Source organism: Triturus cristatus, chromosome 9 (genome assembly GCF_964204655.1).
Source record: "Triturus cristatus chromosome 9, aTriCri1.1, whole genome shotgun sequence".
Lineage (NCBI taxonomy): Eukaryota > Metazoa > Chordata > Amphibia > Caudata > Salamandridae > Triturus > Triturus cristatus.
In genome coordinates, this window is record NC_140592.1 from 770,847,398 (window position 1) to 770,868,447 (window position 21,050).

The window sequence follows — 21,050 nt, forward strand, 5'->3', positions numbered from 1 at the left end:
TGCAGTATATTACGGCCCAAATGACGACAATCCTGGTCCTCTATTGAAATTGATAGCAGGTCTACTAGTGACCCCAGGTCCCGTGATCTTGGGGGGGGGGGGGGGGGGGGGGGGGTTTAATCTTATTTTTGATTTTAATTTGGATAGGACCTCAAAGGCTAAATACCATGCCCCTACTAAATCACTTTCTGTCCTGGGATCTATGATGAAAGACTTTAATTTGTTGGATGTTTGGAGGGCTAAATTTGGTTCTACTAGGAGGTTCACATTTTATAGTAAGAAATATAAACATTACTCGAGAATAGATTACTTCCTGGTAGACCAACATTTGCTCACAGACATAACGTCTCTTTCCCATATCCCAGTAGGGATATCAGATCATGCGGTTGTTGAAATGGTTTTTTCATTAAGTTCTAGACTTCCGGTTACTAGATGGACACTAGAGAGGACACTGCTTTTAGAGGATCGAGTAAAGGTAGAAGTGAGGGAAAAAACAATCGAATTCCTAAATATCAACATTGGCTCCTCCACCATTCAGACTGTGTGGGAAGGCTTTTTTACGAGGCGTGTTGAGTTCTTTAATGGCTCACAATAGAAAGATTATTAAAAAAAAAAAAGCAGGATGATTTGAAAGCAATTATTGAAAAAGACTTTGAATTACAAGTGGCCATTGTCTCAGATAGAGAGAAGATTTCTGAATTGCCAAAGGAGCTTTTCGAACTACAACTATCTCTTAAAGTCAGTGACGAAAAGAACATTAGGAAAAAATGGGAAACCAGTAAGCTGAAGAATTTGGAGTATGGGGAGAAATGTGGGGGCCTTCTCGCTTGGAAAGCTAGAGAGGAAAGATCTAGGAACAATATTAAAGTTTTAACACAAAGGGAGACAGGTATATCAATTATGGAGGATGGGGACATTAGGGAGGAAGCGAGAGGGTTCATGCAAGGCCTATATACGGAAGATGAGAGTGTTGAGATAGAGGAAGCTCAGTCTTGGTTAAGTCAGAGAAATTTACCCCAAATCTCAGAAATAGACAGGAAGTATTTAGAGAGTGAGATCATGGAAGGGGAAGTAATAGCTCAACTTAAGAGAATAAAGCGGTGGAAAGCGGCGGGCCAAGACGGGTTACCAAGCGAAGTATATACTGATTATTCAGAGCAATTGGTACCTGTGCTTACTTTACTTTTTAACCATTTATTGATTTACGGCCACAGCATCCCCCCTACCTGGGCTGAAGCTACGATTACTTTTATCGCAAAACCCAATAAGGACCCCAAAAAAATAGAGTCCTATAGGCCCATCTCTCTTTTGAATTCAGATCTGAAACCTTACTTGGGGATCCTGGCAACTAGGCTTGCCAAAATTATAAAATCTATAATCCACCCGGATCAAAGAGGGTTCATCCCGGGGAGGCAGCTGAATGAGCTGACCTTCCAGGCGATTGGAGCCATAGATTATGCTGAAGACAGAGGGCTGCCGTTAGCTTTAATTGCAATAGACGCGGCCAAGGCCTTTGACCAGGTAAACTGGAAATATCTGTGGGCCACTATGGCTGGTTTGGGTTTCCTCCAATTTTTAGAGGGAATTAAATCTTTATATCAGGGTCCTAGAGCCAAAGTCTTGGTTAATAACGGCCTGTCCGATTGGTTCCAAATATCTCGCGGCACGAGACAGGGCTGCCCCCTATCCCCCCTTTTGTTTGACATTTATATTGAGCCTTTTGTTTGTTGTATTAGGGCTGATCATGTAATTCAACCTTTTAAAATAGCAGACCTAGAGCTTAAGGCCGCTCTCTATGCAGACGACCTTCTTTTATATACCTCCAATCACGCGGACGCCATACCTAGGCTGTTTCATCTAGCTGAGGAATTTGGAAGGCTTTCGGGATATCAAATAAATAGGGAGAAGACCGAAATAATGGGTTGGAATAATACTACGCCTGTACAAAATGTAAAATATTAAATGAGGTACTTGGGAATTAATTTAACCCATGAACTGAAAAATATATCGAAAATTAGTTGGCAGACAGTAGCAAAAGAAATTACAAAAACATTAACAAGATGGGGTAGTCTGCCATTAAATATCTACGGACGAGTTAACCTCATTAAAATGTCTATACTCCCCAAATTAACGTTTCTGTGTAACTCCATCCCCCTATCATTTCCACAGAAAGAGATTAAGAGCCTTCAAGGTAAGATCGGCTCCTTTATCTGGGCATGTAAATCTCCCAGGATAGCCTGGAAAAAGCTAAGGAGGGGGTTAAAAATCGGGGGTCTAGCCTTACCAGACCTACTCATGTATTGTCATGCCTTTCATTTTAAAAATTTTAGATTACTGACCAATAAATTGGACTCAACTTCGCAGGGCCGCCTATTCCAGGCATTGCTCCACGATTTACCACAGGGACAGGAGTTTTTTTTATTCAAATTCGGCGACCAGAAATTTTATAAAAAAGTCCGTTTGAAGATCCTGCAGGCTGCCCTTAGGAACTGGGTACATGTCCGGAGAGCTCTGGGAATCCCATATTACCATACTAATGCCCCAGTTTGGGACTCCCCGGGCACTCCGGAGTGCCTTCAGGACCAGCTGTCCCAGCCTCTAAAAATAGCTGGCGTGAGGAGATGGGGAGATCTCTGGGGCAATTCGGGCCTCATGGATTGGGATTCCTTAGTGTCACTGACAAATGGATCTTTAACGAGATTCAAGTTTTACCAACTCTCCGCCTGGTGGTCAAGACAGATGTTACAGCGAGAGAGGGACCTTGAGATCCTTGAGTCTGTCTGCAGGGGAGGAGGGTGGAAACGAGAGGTTTCATTTTAGTATAGGGCTTTAATGGGGGCAACAGAAATGTTAAACTGTGAGCTGGCGAGTATTTGGGGTAATTTGATATCAGATAGTCCCGAAGCAATTAGACAGATTCTTTCTCTTTGTCTCAGAGCTTAATAAAACCAGCCAATCTAAGGAGAAACCATCTGTACACGGTCTATCGGGTGTACTGGACCCCTGCTAAACTGTCCAGGGTCACACTTGAGAGTTATTGTTGCCCACGCTGTAAACTCCTGGCAGCCGACGATATACATATATTCTTAGAATGTCCAAAGATTCTTGAATACTGGAAGGAGATCGTGGACTTCCTGGGGAAGGTTTTAACAACCACTATTACATGCTCTCCGAGTTTAGTTTTTTTTGGCTTACCACCTGGCTACAACGTTAATAACTGTTCCTCACAATTCATATTCTATGTGATGGTTATAGCAAGGAGAGAGATCTGTAAAGAATGGAAGTCAGCGGCCCCCCCCAGGTTTACTGATTGTTTACGAAACATTATAGAAGTCAGTAAGATGGACATGGCGTGCCAAGTAGAGAATACATACAATGTGTGGTCGGAATTGGTGGCCTGGTTGTCGATATAATGGTCCGATGATTATGCCAGAGGTTTGTGTCGGTCCTGTCCTCCCCAGGTCCGAGGTATTCCATCATAGGACAGGGGAGTGGGACAAGGATACAGCCTACCTCTGGGTGACCCCTGACTGCTACACATTGAGTCCTGGGTGGTATCAACTTGACAATGTGAAAGGCACACGGGGTTCCCATCTAGAGTAAATACTGGTGGCTTATATGAGGACAAAAAAAAAAATACAAAAAAAAAATTTGGACACATCACATTTTTGGACCCTAGTTCTGCCGGCACCTAGGAACACCTAGCAAACCTATACATTTTGGGAAACTAGACAACCAGAGTAATCCAGGATGGGGTGACTTGTATGGCTCTCACCAGGCTCTGTTAACCAGAATCCCTTGCAAACCTCAAACATTGTAAAAAAAAAAAAATCATTTTCCTCAGATTTCTGTGATGGAAAGTTCTGGATACTGCGCGTATCCACAGACTTGGACACACCCAGCATCCCCCAAAGTCTCCCGATAAAAATGGTATCTCACTTGTGTTGGTAGGCCTAGTGTCCGTGACAGGAAACGTCCCAAAATGCAATGTGGACACAACACATTTTTCCAGTGAAAACAGACCCTTTTTTTGCAATGTGCCTAGCTGTGAATTTCGGACCCTAGCTCAGACAGCACCCAGGGAAACCTAGCAAACCTATACATTTTTTAAAAGTAGATACCAAGGGAGATTCAGGATAGGGTGACATGTGTGGCTCTCACTAGGTTCTGTTACCCAGAATCCCTTGCAAATCTCAAACTTTGTCAAAAAAACTAATTTTCCTCATATTTCTGTAATGGAAAGTTCTGGAATCTGCAGGGAGCCACAAAACTTCCAGCCACCCAGCATTCCCCAAAGTCTCCCGATAAAAACGGCACCTCACTTGTGTGGGTAGGCCTTGTACCCGCGACAGGCAGCGGCCCAAAACACAATGTGGACACATCACATTTTCCAGTAAAAAAGGACCCTGTTTTCACAATGTGCTTAAGTTGTGGATTTTGGACCTGTAAGGAAAATACGATTTTTTTAGCTAAATTTGAGGTTTTCAGGGGATTCTGGATAGGAAAGCATTGGGGATCCAAGCAAGCCTTACCTCCCTGAACTCCCCTGGGTGTCTAGTTTCATACATTTTGGGTTTGGTAGGTTTCCCCAGATGGCTGTCGATCCCGGGAACAAAACACAGATGGCCCCCTTGCAAAACTAGGTCATTTTGTGATAGATAATTTTGATGTCTCCACAATAGGGTTTTGGACCATTCCCTGCCGCGGGTACTTGGCACACCCACACAAGTGAGGTACCATTTTTATCGGGAGACCTGGGGGAATGCTGGGTGGTAGGAAATTTGTGTCAGACTGGTAATCCTACAACCTTCCCACACAGAAAAGTGAGAAAAATTAGATTTTTTCCAGCTAAGTTTGAGGTTTGCAAGGGATTCTGGGTAGGAAAACATTGGGGGTCCATGCAAGTCACACCTCCCTGGACTCCCCCACGGGTCTAGTTTTCAGAAATGTGTGGGTTTGGTACGTTTCCCAAGATGGCTGCCAACCTCGGGACCAAAAACGCAGGATTCCTACCCAGAATCTGCTGCAAACCTCAAATTTTGCTGAAAAAAAATCAAATGTTTCTCACAATTCTCTGTGGGAAAGTTGTAGGATCATCGGTCTGAAGCAAATTTCCAACCATCCAGCGTTCCATCAGGTCTCACAATAAAAATTATACCACACTTGTGTGGGTGGGCCAAGCACCTGAGACAGGGAAGGGCCCAAAACATATTGTGGGGATATCAGAATTATATATCACAAAATGACCTGGTTTTGCAAGAGGGGCAGAGCGTTTTTGGTCCTGGGTTCGGAGGCCATCTGTGGAAACCTACCAAACCCACACATTTCTGAAAACGAGACACCCAGGCGAGGCCAGAGAGGTGTGACTTGCGTGGATCCCCCAATGTTTTCCTACCCAGAACCCCCTGCAAACCTCAGATTTAGGTGAAAAACATCAAATTTTTCTCAAGTTGTGGGATCACTGGGCTGACACATATTTACTATCACCCAGTGTTCCCCCAGGTCGCCTGATAAAAATGGTACCTTACTTGTGTGGGTGGGCCAAGTACCCGTGGCAGGGAAGGGCCCAAAACATATTGTGGAGACATCACAAATTATCTATCACACAACTACTTGGTTTTGCAAGAGGGCCACCTGCACTTTTGGTTCGGGGCTCGACGGCCATCTAGGAAAACCTGCCAAACGCAGACATTTCTGAAAACTAGACACCCGGGGGAGTTCAGGGAGGTATGGCTTGCGTGCATCCCCCAATAATTTCCTACCTAGAATCCTCTGCAATACTCAAGTTTAGCTAAAAAAAATCATATTCATGTGATTAGTAAATGTCACCCTTAGTGTCCAGCACTTTCTTAAACATGGTTTATGTTGGAATGTGATTATTTAATTTTATAATTTTAGTGTGAACACTTTTGTTTAAATTGCATTTGTATGTAGTAGAAATAGTTGATGTTATTCAATTAGTATTGTCGGTGTTTCTGAAAACAAATTAAAAACAGTACTTGCATGCGTGTAATAAATAATATTATGAATTAGATACTGTGATATAATAAAGATATTTAAAACATATTTCAGATTTTATTTATATTTATTTAGTGTTATTTTTACTCTTTAAACATATATTTCAACTTACAAAGAAACTTTTATATATAAATAAAACATGTTATTACATAAATAATTAATATTGTATGTTGTACATTTTCCACTTTTTTCCATTGCTGATTTTTTTAAATCTCAAATTGTTTTATATACCTATTTTCAAAATCCTTTTAACATGAGGTTTTTCAGTATATGTAATAAATATTTGTAAATATCTATACTATTTAATTTTCACTTTACAATTGGTTAACATTTTTTACAAAATATTTTGTTTTACATGTTTAATAATTCTGTACCTTTTTTAACACATTTATTCAACAATTTTTTTTTTTCATTTCTATGGGAAGATAGTCTTTTGTTTAGTTTCATTTAGCGCCCATTAGTTTTTTACCGCTACCTTCTATTTTGTAGTCTATCGGTGTCATTTTTAGTCTATTTTTTGGCATCCAGGTCATGGTGAGGTGCTGCTATTTGTCAGGTAAGTCCTTTTAAAGGTTTTGAATGAAGAGAAGGTCTAGAGGGGAGACCTAGTGTTGTTATAGTATTGTTTATGGGTTGTTGAGTCTGCCCAACACAGTTTCAGTATGGGAACCGACCGACCATAGGTCGGCGGTTCTGACCACCGCAATATGATGTGACCGCACATACTGCGGTCGCAAACTACCTTTTCTCTATGGGAGCTTGTGCCACGGGTGGTTTTTGGAATTTGGTAATTATCTGTGCCCGGTGCGATGCAGTCTGCCAACCCACGTTTCTTTGAAATAATCCATTAGGGGATTTAGGGGCTGATTAGGATGGCGGTGAGACCGCCATTGGCAGCGAAGTCGGTGGCGGTCTCACTGCCACCCTAGGCATGTTTTCCGTGTTCCGCCCGCCACATTAAGATGTCGGGCGGTTTGGTGGCAGTCGGCAAGACTGACCACCACAATCTGAAGGGCTGCTTGAGCCCGCCGCTGTGGCAGAGTCAGAGTACTGCCTACAATGGAGGCGGTGGCTGCCAGGCACCGCCGTAGGAATTACGATATGCCTTTCTGCCGGCCCTTTCATGGTGGTGAACCTGCCATGAAAAGGCTGGCAGAAAGGGACATTTGGGGCCCCTAGCGGCCCCCCTTAACTCCCCTGGCCCCCAGACTCAGCCAGGCACTGCGTGGTGCCTGGCACTGCATGTTGTCTGCCACGTAGTGCAGGGATGTGTGCAGTGTCCCTTTTTATGCATTGCGGAGGGTGCTGCAGTCAGCAGCACCTGCCGCAATGCAAAATATAGGATTTGCGATCGCTGTGGTGTCGGTCGCATCAAAATGCCTACCGCGGGACCGCGGACAGCACGTCGGGTGTCCTACTCCCCGATAGGGTGGCAAGCGGATGTAAGTCCGCCCGCCATCATAACTGGGCCCTTAGTTTGTCTTAATTTTGAAAGGACTTTCTATATTGTAGAGGTTAGCTTCCTCTCTGACAGGGTCATAGGCTAGTGCTAACACCAATTGGTTGTTTGTAGCATATTCTACACTTGAGACAGATTTCTGGAGGTGTCTCCATATGCTTTGATGGAAATGGTAGGAACAGCTTTCTATGGTTGGGTGGGGGTAATTTTTTAAAAATGGTATGAATCATGGCTTGTTCAAAGTCTATGATTAATTTTTGTGGGTAGTAGTTATTTGTTTAATGTGGTTTAATAGTTCATAGTAAGTGCTGCTTTGTTTATTTTGTAATAGGGCATATATAAAAGGGATATTTGTGTTTTGGTATTGAGCTTGTATGGTGTATATCTTAGTTAATGGTTTGGGATACATTTTGAAGGTCCCATCCATCACCCAGGTTTGACAATGGCTTAGTTTTAGTAAGTTATCTGCTGTAGAAAATACTAGGATTTGTTTTTCATTGTTTAGGTTGTCATATAACAGGCAAGTTTCCTCATTATGTGTCATGTTTAAATGTTCAGGTATTTCTATGTCTTGGTATCTTCTTGGGGCAGTAGGAGTATCACTGGAAGCTTTTTTAGTTTGTGCAATTACACTTTTTAAAGTGAGTATCAGTGGTAGTTGGCCTGTGATGTGTTCTGGGACTTTAGGAAGTGCATCTTTCAGAATTTTGGCTGTGGGTTCCTGGGAGCAAATGCTTGCCTCTTTTATATCCTACAATACCTCCCTCACTTCTATTTCTGTCACATTTGGGGGGTGGTTGTGTTCCCTTACAGTAATAACATTGTCTTTTGTAGTTGATCTCCCACAGCATGCACTAGAATAATATTTGGTACAATTCCAATTCACATTTTATGTCGATGTACTTTCCTGGTGGTAGGTATAGCCCATGTGACGTAGGGCCGGATTACAATGTTGGGCAGTCTGTCCGCCGGCCACAATTGTGGTGGTGAGGATTCCGCCCAGTGATCAAGCGGCAGTTCGACCGCCGTATTTTGATTTGACTGCCGGTGGTCAGAAATTCATTGGCACCACGGTGGGGCATGCTGTGGCCGTGGAACAGGGCCGCAGCACATGCTGCTGCCGTGCAGCACCTCCTGCATGGCAAATGGTGCATGAAAGTAAGTGGCAGCACAACATGTGCCCCTAGGGAAGCTTTCCATTGGCCTACGATGGCTGGGGACCCTGTTTGGGCTGGTTAAAAGGGATTTCAAAATCCCAACGGCAGTGCCATTCTGGGAAGCTCCTCCAACTGCTGCATCATCAGGAACTATGATCCTGGTGGAGACAGCAGTATTGAGTATGACAGCTGTGGGTTCAACCGCAAATATCATTATACAGTCGTCGGACCGAAGGGCTGTCAGCGTTTGGACCGCCGCTGTCGGCAGTACGACCGCCTACAACATAATCAGACCCTTAGTACCTGCTTTCCTTTCTAGGATGTTATATATTTAGTTATTTCTGTCATTGTATCTGAAAGTAGTGTAATGGTATAAATGGATACCATTTTTTTATATAATACGTTTGTTATTTACATGTATAATTATGCAATTATTTCTTATACTTACATTTATGTTTTTTTTAGATGTTTTACACAGTTCTGCAGCTTTTTCTTTTGGGTGTGTTCAAATATGGAGCATGTGCTTTCTTTTTTGTTGGAAGAAAAAAGTGTCAGTTTCATTTTTAAATGTTTATTTATTGGTAGTTTGTAGAGGTTGATGTTGCTAAGTTTATTTTTACTCTCTTTTGGGGTGAGCTTAAATAATTTCTGTATACTTACTTTGTTATATCTTTTTGCTGGTTTCTGATAAGGGTTTTTCGCTGGCAGGTTATCACTTTTCGAAGTTGTAGTATTTTCTATTAGGAAGTAAAGAGATAGTAGTTGGAGACTTTTTTGTTAATTGCTATTTTACATTTTTAAATTCATTTACAAGTAAGTTTTAGTTTAAATACAAGTTTTACTTATGTGGTTCGATAGTTGACAAAATGTATATTTTTCTTCTCTAAGGGTCTGGTCGGACAAATCTGCCAGAATTTCCTTGTCTTGCAGCGTTTGTCATTTTTGAAGTATTTATTTGATAATATTAGTGTGCCTTTTAGATCGTTGATTTAATTGTTTGTCTGATTTTATTGGATAAGGTTGTTTGTAGTTTGATTTTATTGGTTAGTTTAGCTTTAGTTTGACATTTTTCTTAATTAGTTATGCCCTTTTATGTAGTTTGATAGTATTGAATAAATATATATATATATATATATATATATATATATATATATATTCCAATCGTCGTCGCTCCCAGTTGAAGACACCACACGCGATGTTCTATACTTCCCCATTTATTGTTGAACAGGCTGCCACAACTACAGGTACGATTTCACAGCGTAAATCTGCCTTCTGCCATACGCGTTTCAGGTTTCCCCTTGTTCTCTGGCTTGGCTTCTGGTGAAAAGGCGGCTATTCAGAGTCTCTCACACCTGCAAGCAGTCTTATAGTCCCGCCCTGTGGGGCGTGTGCATCAGTGCACTCTGGGTTTGGTAGTTCAGTATTGTATTGTATTGTATTAATTCTTGTATAGCGCTACTGTGACCCTACGGGTATCCTGGCGCTCTGATATAGCACAGCTATTACCGGTCGAGATGATAAACACACGGGGGATTAGGCTTTCGGAAATAGCCAGGTTTTAATGCTCTTTCTGAAGTCGGTTAATGAGTCAAGTTGTCTAATCTTCTGTGGTAGCTCATTCCACAGCAAGGCTCCTGCCACGCTGAAAGCCCGCCCGCCCATCCTAGACCGTTTGAATCTAGGAACTACCAACAGGTTAGCGCTGGAAGAGCGAAGCTGTCTCTGTGGGAGGTACCAGGTGAATTTTTCCTGGAGGGGTATTGGGCCCATCCCATGTGTTGCTCTATATACCAAACAGAGGGATTTAAATTGGACCCGTTCTTTGATTGGCAGCCAGTGAAGCTCTCTCAGAGCCTGAGTAGAGGATGAAGCACGTCTACGGTTTAACACTAATTTGGCTGCAGCTGATTGGACTCTTTGCAGCCCCTGGATGATATATTGAGGGGCCCCCAGATACAGGGAGTTACAGTAGTCCATCCTACTTAACACTGTGCTGCTCACGACCAGGGAGCGCATCTCATTCGGTAGAATCGGTAAGATCTGGCGCAACAAGCGCAGTAGCCCAAAACACACACTGGCTGTCTTGCCTGCCTGAGATTCCATTTGGAGGTTGTTATCTATAAGGACCCCCAGGTTGCGTATTGTCTTAGTCGGGGTCAACGAATCTTCCTCTGGGGCAAGCCTGAATTCGACCGGGGGTAGTAGAGGTACTCTTGCTGGTGAGTAGTACAATATCTCAGTCTTTCCTCCATTGAACTGTAGAGAGTTACGCTGCAGCCAGTCTGTTGTCAGCCGCATGCACTCATGGAATCGTTCCGTGGGGTCAGCATGTTTACCCTCCATGGAGAATACCAATTGCGTGTCATCAGCATAGTTGACCAATTCAACCCCGAATGCTTTGATAATAGAGAAGAGTGGTTGTAAGTAAATGTTAAAAAGAATGGGGCTGATACTGGAGCCCTGCGGTACTCCATGGGCTATAGAAAAAGTCCTAGATGTAAATGGTCCCAAGGTTACCATCTGCTGTCTCCCTGTCAGATAGGAACGGAACCACTGCAGTGCCCGTCCCTTTATCCCGATGCCCTCCAGTCTCCTGAGCAAAATTGGATGACTCACTGTGTCGAATGCGGCCGACATATCCAGGAGCACCAAAACCGCTGTGCTCCCGTTGTCCGCCCGCATCCGTAGATTATCCATCATAGTTGTCAGGGCTGACTCTGTCCCATGTCCGGGTCGGAAACCAAACTGATCCCTATCCAACAAGTTATGCTCTTCCAAGTAATCTGAAAGCGATCTGCTCACAACCCTTTCCAAAATTTTAATTGGGAAGGGAAGGAGGGAGATTGGCCGAAAGTTGGCCGGGTTATTCGGGTCCAAAGAGGGCTTCTTGATCAGAGGTGACACCACCGCCTTCTTCCAGCCCTTTGGGACTGTACCTTCTTCCAGAGAGTGGTTACATATCTGTCGTAACCAAGGGAAGGTCAGGCAGCCATATGATCTCCACACCTTCTGGGGCAAGGGGTCGAGTGGTGAGCCCGAAGATATGCTTTGCACCGTAGAATTGAAGACAAGGTCTGAAAGGGTAGGAAACCTATCCAAGGTGCATTGCTGACCCGGGACCCCTTCAGTTACCTCTAACCCATCCTGGGTAGCAGTTTCGTTGTCCTTGAAGGAGCCCACGATCTTTGCCACTTTTTCCTCAAAGTGGGTGGCGATCTCATCGCATAACTTCTGTGAAGCCTCCACTTTGTTTTCTAGGCAAGTTGGAGCTGAGAGGTCTCTAACAATCTTAAAGAGTTCTCTGGTTCCATTTGTTGCTTGTACAATAGTTTTGGCGTAGAAAGTGGCTTTACTTTCTAGAATAAGCGTCTTGTACTTAGTCTGTGCCATCTTTAGCACTGACTTATCCTCCTCCAAGTACCCCTTCCTCCATTTCCTTTCTGCCTGCTTGCACTGGAGGCGTAGCTGTTTCAATTCCTCATTGTACCAGGGCGCAGAAGTTTTATTTCTGGTTTTTATATTCTTCAGAGGGATTAATTGATCCAGGGCATCCGTAATGAACTCCTGATAAATAGCATAGTTTTCCTCCACTGTGCTAGATGCACGGAAGGGGTTCCCTATAGGAGGTATCAGGAGGGCACCGGTCCTGGCCAACTGAGCCCAATTTCTACCTCTTCGAGAAGTCGCAGAGGCTTTAACTTGGTCCCGTCGGCCAGCTAGCAACATTTTAAAATGAATTAGGTAATGATCTGTCCAGTTTTGAGGAACAATGTTTAGTATTTCAGCTTTCAGCTCATTTGCAAACAGGAGATCGAGAATGTGCCCTCCCTGATGGGTCGGGGAGGTAACTAATTGTTGGAGATTAAAGTTGGTGCAAGTACATTTCAAATCTCTCAAATAGCTACCCATATTTGCATTCTCCCACAAGTTGAAGTCGCCCAGAATGATTAGATTAGAGTGAGTTAGGGATAGGTTGGTAATGGTATCCAAGAAGGACTGATACATAGTGGTACTCCCAGTAAATTGCATCTATAGTAGTTTGGCCGCTACATGATTCCTCCTTTGATAATATCCCGTTGGGTTCGCTTGCTAAGTCGTAGCAGAGTGTAGCATTTCTTCCGCCTTGTTCAACTGGTAACATCGCTCCCAAGCAGCGCTGCATGTCTCACAGCGCAAGGACCCGCCCTAAAAGCAGTGGGGTATCTTCGTGGCCAGAGCAGGCCACCACATGTTCCAATCGTCGTCGCTCCCAGTTGAAGACACCACACGCGATGTTCTATACTTCCCCATTTATTGTTGAACAGGCTGCCACAACTACAGGTACGATTTCACAGCGTAAATCTGCCTTCTGCCATACGCGTTTCAGGTTTCCCCTTGTTCTCTGGCTTGGCTTCTGGTGAAAAGGCGGCTATTCAGAGTCTCTCACACCTGCAAGCAGTCTTATAGTCCCGCCCTGTGGGGCGTGTGCATCAGTGCACTCTGGGTTTGGTAGTTCAGTAAATTGCATCTATAGTAGTTTGGCCGCTACATGATTCCTCCTTTGATAATATCCCGTTGGGTTCGCTTGCTAAGTCGTAGCAGAGTGTAGCATTTCTTCCGCCTTGTTCAACTGGTAACATCGCTCCCAAGCAGCGCTGCATGTCTCACAGCGCAAGGACCCGCCCTAAAAGCAGTGGGGTATCTTCGTGGCCAGAGCAGGCCACCACATGTTCCAATCGTCGTCGCTCCCAGTTGAAGACACCACACGCGATGTTCTATACTTCCCCATTTATTGTTGAACAGGCTGCCACAACTACAGGTACGATTTCACAGCGTAAATCTGCCTTCTGCCATACGCGTTTCAGGTTTCCCCTTGTTCTCTGGCTTGGCTTCTGGTGAAAAGGCGGCTATTCAGAGTCTCTCACACCTGCAAGCAGTCTTATAGTCCCGCCCTGTGGGGCGTGTGCATCAGTGCACTCTGGGTTTGGTAGTTCAGTAAATTGCATCTATAGTAGTTTGGCCGCTACATGATTCCTCCTTTGATAATATCCCGTTGGGTTCGCTTGCTAAGTCGTAGCAGAGTGTAGCATTTCTTCCGCCTTGTTCAACTGGTAACATCGCTCCCAAGCAGCGCTGCATGTCTCACAGCGCAAGGACCCGCCCTAAAAGCAGTGGGGTATCTTCGTGGCCAGAGCAGGCCACCACATGTTCCAATCGTCGTCGCTCCCAGTTGAAGACACCACACGCGATGTTCTATACTTCCCCATTTATTGTTGAACAGGCTGCCACAACTACAGGTACGATTTCACAGCGTAAATCTGCCTTCTGCCATACGCGTTTCAGGTTTCCCCTTGTTCTCTGGCTTGGCTTCTGGTGAAAAGGCGGCTATTCAGAGTCTCTCACACCTGCAAGCAGTCTTATAGTCCCGCCCTGTGGGGCGTGTGCATCAGTGCACTCTGGGTTTGGTAGTTCAGTAAATTGCATCTATAGTAGTTTGGCCGCTACATGATTCCTCCTTTGATAATATCCCGTTGGGTTCGCTTGCTAAGTCGTAGCAGAGTGTAGCATTTCTTCCGCCTTGTTCAACTGGTAACATCGCTCCCAAGCAGCGCTGCATGTCTCACAGCGCAAGGACCCGCCCTAAAAGCAGTGGGGTATCTTCGTGGCCAGAGCAGGCCACCACATGTTCCAATCGTCGTCGCTCCCAGTTGAAGACACCACACGCGATGTTCTATACTTCCCCATTTATTGTTGAACAGGCTGCCACAACTACAGGTACGATTTCACAGCGTAAATCTGCCTTCTGCCATACGCGTTTCAGGTTTCCCCTTGTTCTCTGGCTTGGCTTCTGGTGAAAAGGCGGCTATTCAGAGTCTCTCACACCTGCAAGCAGTCTTATAGTCCCGCCCTGTGGGGCGTGTGCATCAGTGCACTCTGGGTTTGGTAGTTCAGTAAATTGCATCTATAGTAGTTTGGCCGCTACATGATTCCTCCTTTGATAATATCCCGTTGGGTTCGCTTGCTAAGTCGTAGCAGAGTGTAGCATTTCTTCCGACTTGTTCAACTGGTAACATCGCTCCCAAGCAGCGCTGCATGTCTCACAGCGCAAGGACCCGCCCTAAAAGCAGTGGGGTATCTTCGTGGCCAGAGCAGGCCACCACATGTTCCAATCGTCGTCGCTCCCAGTTGAAGACACCACACGCGATGTTCTATACTTCCCCATTTATTGTTGAACAGGCTGCCACAACTACAGGTACGATTTCACAGCGTAAATCTGCCTTCTGCCATACGCGTTTCAGGTTTCCCCTTGTTCTCTGGCTTGGCTTCTGGTGAAAAGGCGGCTATTCAGAGTCTCTCACACCTGCAAGCAGTCTTATAGTCCCGCCCTGTGGGGCGTGTGCATCAGTGCACTCTGGGTTTGGTAGTTCAGTAAATTGCATCTATAGTAGTTTGGCCGCTACATGATTCCTCCTTTGATAATATCCCGTTGGGTTCGCTTGCTAAGTCGTAGCAGAGTGTAGCATTTCTTCCGCCTTGTTCAACTGGTAACATCGCTCCCAAGCAGCGCTGCATGTCTCACAGCGCAAGGACCCGCCCTAAAAGCAGTGGGGTATCTTCGTGGCCAGAGCAGGCCACCACATGTTCCAATCGTCGTCGCTCCCAGTTGAAGACACCACACGCGATGTTCTATACTTCCCCATTTATTGTTGAACAGGCTGCCACAACTACAGGTACGATTTCACAGCGTAAATCTGCCTTCTGCCATACGCGTTTCAGGTTTCCCCTTGTTCTCTGGCTTGGCTTCTGGTGAAAAGGCGGCTATTCAGAGTCTCTCACACCTGCAAGCAGTCTTATAGTCCCGCCCTGTGGGGCGTGTGCATCAGTGCACTCTGGGTTTGGTAGTTCAGTAAATTGCATCTATAGTAGTTTGGCCGCTACATGATTCCTCCTTTGATAATATCCCGTTGGGTTCGCTTGCTAAGTCGTAGCAGAGTGTAGCATTTCTTCCGCCTTGTTCAACTGGTAACATCGCTCCCAAGCAGCGCTGCATGTCTCACAGCGCAAGGACCCGCCCTAAAAGCAGTGGGGTATCTTCGTGGCCAGAGCAGGCCACCACATGTTCCAATCGTCGTCGCTCCCAGTTGAAGACACCACACGCGATGTTCTATACTTCCCCATTTATTGTTGAACAGGCTGCCACAACTACAGGTACGATTTCACAGCGTAAATCTGCCTTCTGCCATACGCGTTTCAGGTTTCCCCTTGTTCTCTGGCTTGGCTTCTGGTGAAAAGGCGGCTATTCAGAGTCTCTCACACCTGCAAGCAGTCTTATAGTCCCGCCCTGTGGGGCGTGTGCATCAGTGCACTCTGGGTTTGGTAGTTCAGTAAATTGCATCTATAGTAGTTTGGCCGCTACATGATTCCTCCTTTGATAATATCCCGTTGGGTTCGCTTGCTAAGTCGTAGCAGAGTGTAGCATTTCTTCCGCCTTGTTCAACTGGTAACATCGCTCCCAAGCAGCGCTGCATGTCTCACAGCGCAAGGACCCGCCCTAAAAGCAGTGGGGTATCTTCGTGGCCAGAGCAGGCCACCACATGTTCCAATCGTCGTCGCTCCCAGTTGAAGACACCACACGCGATGTTCTATACTTCCCCATTTATTGTTGAACAGGCTGCCACAACTACAGGTACGATTTCACAGCGTAAATCTGCCTTCTGCCATACGCGTTTCAGGTTTCCCCTTGTTCTCTGGCTTGGCTTCTGGTGAAAAGGCGGCTATTCAGAGTCTCTCACACCTGCAAGCAGTCTTATAGTCCCGCCCTGTGGGGCGTGTGCATCAGTGCACTCTGGGTTTGGTAGTTCAGTAAATTGCATCTATAGTAGTTTGGCCGCTACATGATTCCTCCTTTGATAATATCCCGTTGGGTTCGCTTGCTAAGTCGTAGCAGAGTGTAGCATTTCTTCCGCCTTGTTCAACTGGTAACATCGCTCCCAAGCAGCGCTGCATGTCTCACAGCGCAAGGACCCGCCCTAAAAGCAGTGGGGTATCTTCGTGGCCAGAGCAGGCCACCACATGTTCCAATCGTCGTCGCTCCCAGTTGAAGACACCACACGCGATGTTCTATACTTCCCCATTTATTGTTGAACAGGCTGCCACAACTACAGGTACGATTTCACAGCGTAAATCTGCCTTCTGCCATACGCGTTTCAGGTTTCCCCTTGTTCTCTGGCTTGGCTTCTGGTGAAAAGGCGGCTATTCAGAGTCTCTCACACCTGCAAGCAGTCTTATAGTCCCGCCCTGTGGGGCGTGTGCATCAGTGCACTCTGGGTTTGGTAGTTCAGTAAATTGCATCTATAGTAGTTTGGCCGCTACATGATTCCTCCTTTGATAATATCCCGTTGGGTTCGCTTGCTAAGTCGTAGCAGAGTGTAGCATTTCTTCCGCCTTGTTCAACTGGTAACATCGCTCCCAAGCAGCGCTGCATGTCTCACAGCGCAAGGACCCGCCCTAAAAGCAGTGGGGTATCTTCGTGGCCAGAGCAGGCCACCACATGTTCCAATCGTCGTCGCTCCCAGTTGAAGACACCACACGCGATGTTCTATACTTCCCCATTTATTGTTGAACAGGCTGCCACAACTACAGGTACGATTTCACAGCGTAAATCTGCCTTCTGCCATACGCGTTTCAGGTTTCCCCTTGTTCTCTGGCTTGGCTTCTGGTGAAAAGGCGGCTATTCAGAGTCTCTCACACCTGCAAGCAGTCTTATAGTCCCGCCCTGTGGGGCGTGTGCATCAGTGCACTCTGGGTTTGGTAGTTCAGTAAATTGCATCTATAGTAGTTTGGCCGCTACATGATTCCTCCTTTGATAATATCCCGTTGGGTTCGCTTGCTAAGTCGTAGCAGAGTGTAGCATTTCTTCCGCCTTGTTCAACTGGTAACATCGCTCCCAAGCAGCGCTGCATGTCTCACAGCGCAAGGACCCGCCCTAAAAGCAGTGGGGTATCTTCGTGGCCAGAGCAGGCCACCACATGTTCCAATCGTCGTCGCTCCCAGTTGAAGACACCACACGCGATGTTCTATACTTCCCCATTTATTGTTGAACAGGCTGCCACAACTACAGGTACGATTTCACAGCGTAAATCTGCCTTCTGCCATACGCGTTTCAGGTTTCCCCTTGTTCTCTGGCTTGGCTTCTGGTGAAAAGGCGGCTATTCAGAGTCTCTCACACCTGCAAGCAGTCTTATAGTCCCGCCCTGTGGGGCGTGTGCATCAGTGCACTCTGGGTTTGGTAGTTCAGTAAATTGCATCTATAGTAGTTTGGCCGCTACATGATTCCTCCTTTGATAATATCCCGTTGGGTTCGCTTGCTAAGTCGTAGCAGAGTGTAGCATTTCTTCCGCCTTGTTCAACTGGTAACATCGCTCCCAAGCAGCGCTGCATGTCTCACAGCGCAAGGACCCGCCCTAAAAGCAGTGGGGTATCTTCGTGGCCAGAGCAGGCCACCACATGTTCCAATCGTCGTCGCTCCCAGTTGAAGACACCACACGCGATGTTCTATACTTCCCCATTTATTGTTGAACAGGCTGCCACAACTACAGGTACGATTTCACAGCGTAAATCTGCCTTCTGCCATACGCGTTTCAGGTTTCCCCTTGTTCTCTGGCTTGGCTTCTGGTGAAAAGGCGGCTATTCAGAGTCTCTCACACCTGCAAGCAGTCTTATAGTCCCGCCCTGTGGGGCGTGTGCATCAGTGCACTCTGGGTTTGGTAGTTCAGTAAATTGCATCTATAGTAGTTTGGCCGCTACATGATTCCTCCTTTGATAATATCCCGTTGGGTTCGCTTGCTAAGTCGTAGCAGAGTGTAGCATTTCTTCCGACTTGTTCAACTGGTAACATCGCTCCCAAGCAGCGCTGCATGTCTCACAGCGCAAGGACCCGCCCTAAAAGCAGTGGGGTATCTTCGTGGCCAGAGCAGGCCACCACATGTTCCAATCGTCGTCGCTCCCAGTTGAAGACACCACACGCGATGTTCTATACTTCCCCATTTATTGTTGAACAGGCTGCCACAACTACAGGTACGATTTCACAGCGTAAATCTGCCTTCTGCCATACGCGTTTCAGGTTTCCCCTTGTTCTCTGGCTTGGCTTCTGGTGAAAAGGCGGCTATTCAGAGTCTCTCACACCTGCAAGCAGTCTTATAGTCCCGCCCTGTGGGGCGTGTGCATCAGTGCACTCTGGGTTTGGTAGTTCAGTAAATTGCATCTATAGTAGTTTGGCCGCTACATGATTCCTCCTTTGATAATATCCCGTTGGGTTCGCTTGCTAAGTCGTAGCAGAGTGTAGCATTTCTTCCGCCTTGTTCAACTGGTAACATCGCTCCCAAGCAGCGCTGCATGTCTCACAGCGCAAGGACCCGCCCTAAAAGCAGTGGGGTATCTTCGTGGCCAGAGCAGGCCACCACATGTTCCAATCGTCGTCGCTCCCAGTTGAAGACACCACACGCGATGTTCTATACTTCCCCATTTATTGTTGAACAGGCTGCCACAACTACAGGTACGATTTCACAGCGTAAATCTGCCTTCTGCCATACGCGTTTCAGGTTTCCCCTTGTTCTCTGGCTTGGCTTCTGGTGAAAAGGCGGCTATTCAGAGTCTCTCACACCTGCAAGCAGTCTTATAGTCCCGCCCTGTGGGGCGTGTGCATCAGTGCACTCTGGGTTTGGTAGTTCAGTAAATTGCATCTATAGTAGTTTGGCCGCTACATGATTCCTCCTTTGATAATATCCCGTTGGGTTCGCTTGCTAAGTCGTAGCAGAGTGTAGCATTTCTTCCGCCTTGTTCAACTGGTAACATCGCTCCCAAGCAGCGCTGCATGTCTCACAGCACAAGGACCCGCCCTAAAAGCAGTGGGGTATCTTCGTGGCCAGAGCAGGCCACCACATGTTCCAATCGTCGTCGCTCCCAGTTGAAGACACCACACGCGATGTTCTATACTTCCCCATTTATTGTTGAACAGGCTGCCACAACTACAGGTACGATTTCACAGCGTAAATCTGCCTTCTGCCATACGCGTTTCAGGTTTCCCCTTGTTCTCTGGCTTGGCTTCTGGTGAAAAGGCGGCTATTCAGAGTCTCTCACACCTGCAAGCAGTCTTATAGTCCCGCCCTGTGGGGCGTGTGCATCAGTGCACTCTGGGTTTGGTAGTTCAGTAAATTGCATCTATAGTAGTTTGGCCGCTACATGATTCCTCCTTTGATAATATCCCGTTGGGTTCGCTTGCTAAGTCGTAGCAGAGTGTAGCATTTCTTCCGCCTTGTTCAACTGGTAACATCGCTCCCAAGCAGCGCTGCATGTCTCACAGCGCAAGGACCCGCCCTAAAAGCAGTGGGGTATCTTCGTGGCCAGAGCAGGCCACCACATGTTCCAATCGTCGTCGCTCCCAGTTGAAGACACCACACGCGATGTTCTATACTTCCCCATTTATTGTTGAACAGGCTGCCACAACTACAGGTACGATTTCACAGCGTAAATCTGCCTTCTGCCATACGCGTTTCAGGTTTCCCCTTGTTCTCTGGCTTGGCTTCTGGTGAAAAGGCGGCTATTCAGAGTCTCTCACACCTGCAAGCAGTCTTATAGTCCCGCCCTGTGGGGCGTGTGCATCAGTGCACTCTGGGTTTGGTAGTTCAGTAAATTGCATCTATAGTAGTTTGGCCGCTACATGATTCCTCCTTTGATAATATCCCGTTGGGTTCGCTTGCTAAGTCGTAGCAGAGTGTAGCATTTCTTCCGCCTTGTTCAACTGGTAACATCGCTCCCAAGCAGCGCTGCATGTCTCACAGCGCAAGGACCCGCCCTAAAAGCAGTGGGGTATCTTCGTGGCCAGAGCAGGCCACCACATGTTCCAATCGTCGTCGCTCCCAGTTGAAGACACCACACGCGATGTTCTATACTTCCCCATTTATTGTTGAACAGGCTGCCACAACTACAGGTACGATTTCACAGCGTAAATCTGCCTTCTGCCATACGCGTTTCAGGTTTCCCCTTGTTCTCTGGCTTGGCTTCTGGTAAAAAGGCGGCTATTCAGAGTCTCTCACACCTGCAAGCAGTCTTATAGTCCCGCCCTGTGGGGCGTGTGCATCAGTGCACTCTGGGTTTGGTAGTTCAGTAAATTGCATCTATAGTAGTTTGGCCGCTACATGATTCCTCCTTTGATAATATCCCGTTGGGTTCGCTTGCTAAGTCGTAGCAGAGTGTAGCATTTCTTCCGCCTTGTTCAACTGGTAACATCGCTCCCAAGCAGCGCTGCATGTCTCACAGCGCAAGGACCCGCCCTAAAAGCAGTGGGGTATCTTCGTGGCCAGAGCAGGCCACCACATGTTCCAATCGTCGTCGCTCCCAGTTGAAGACACCACACGCGATGTTCTATACTTCCCCAT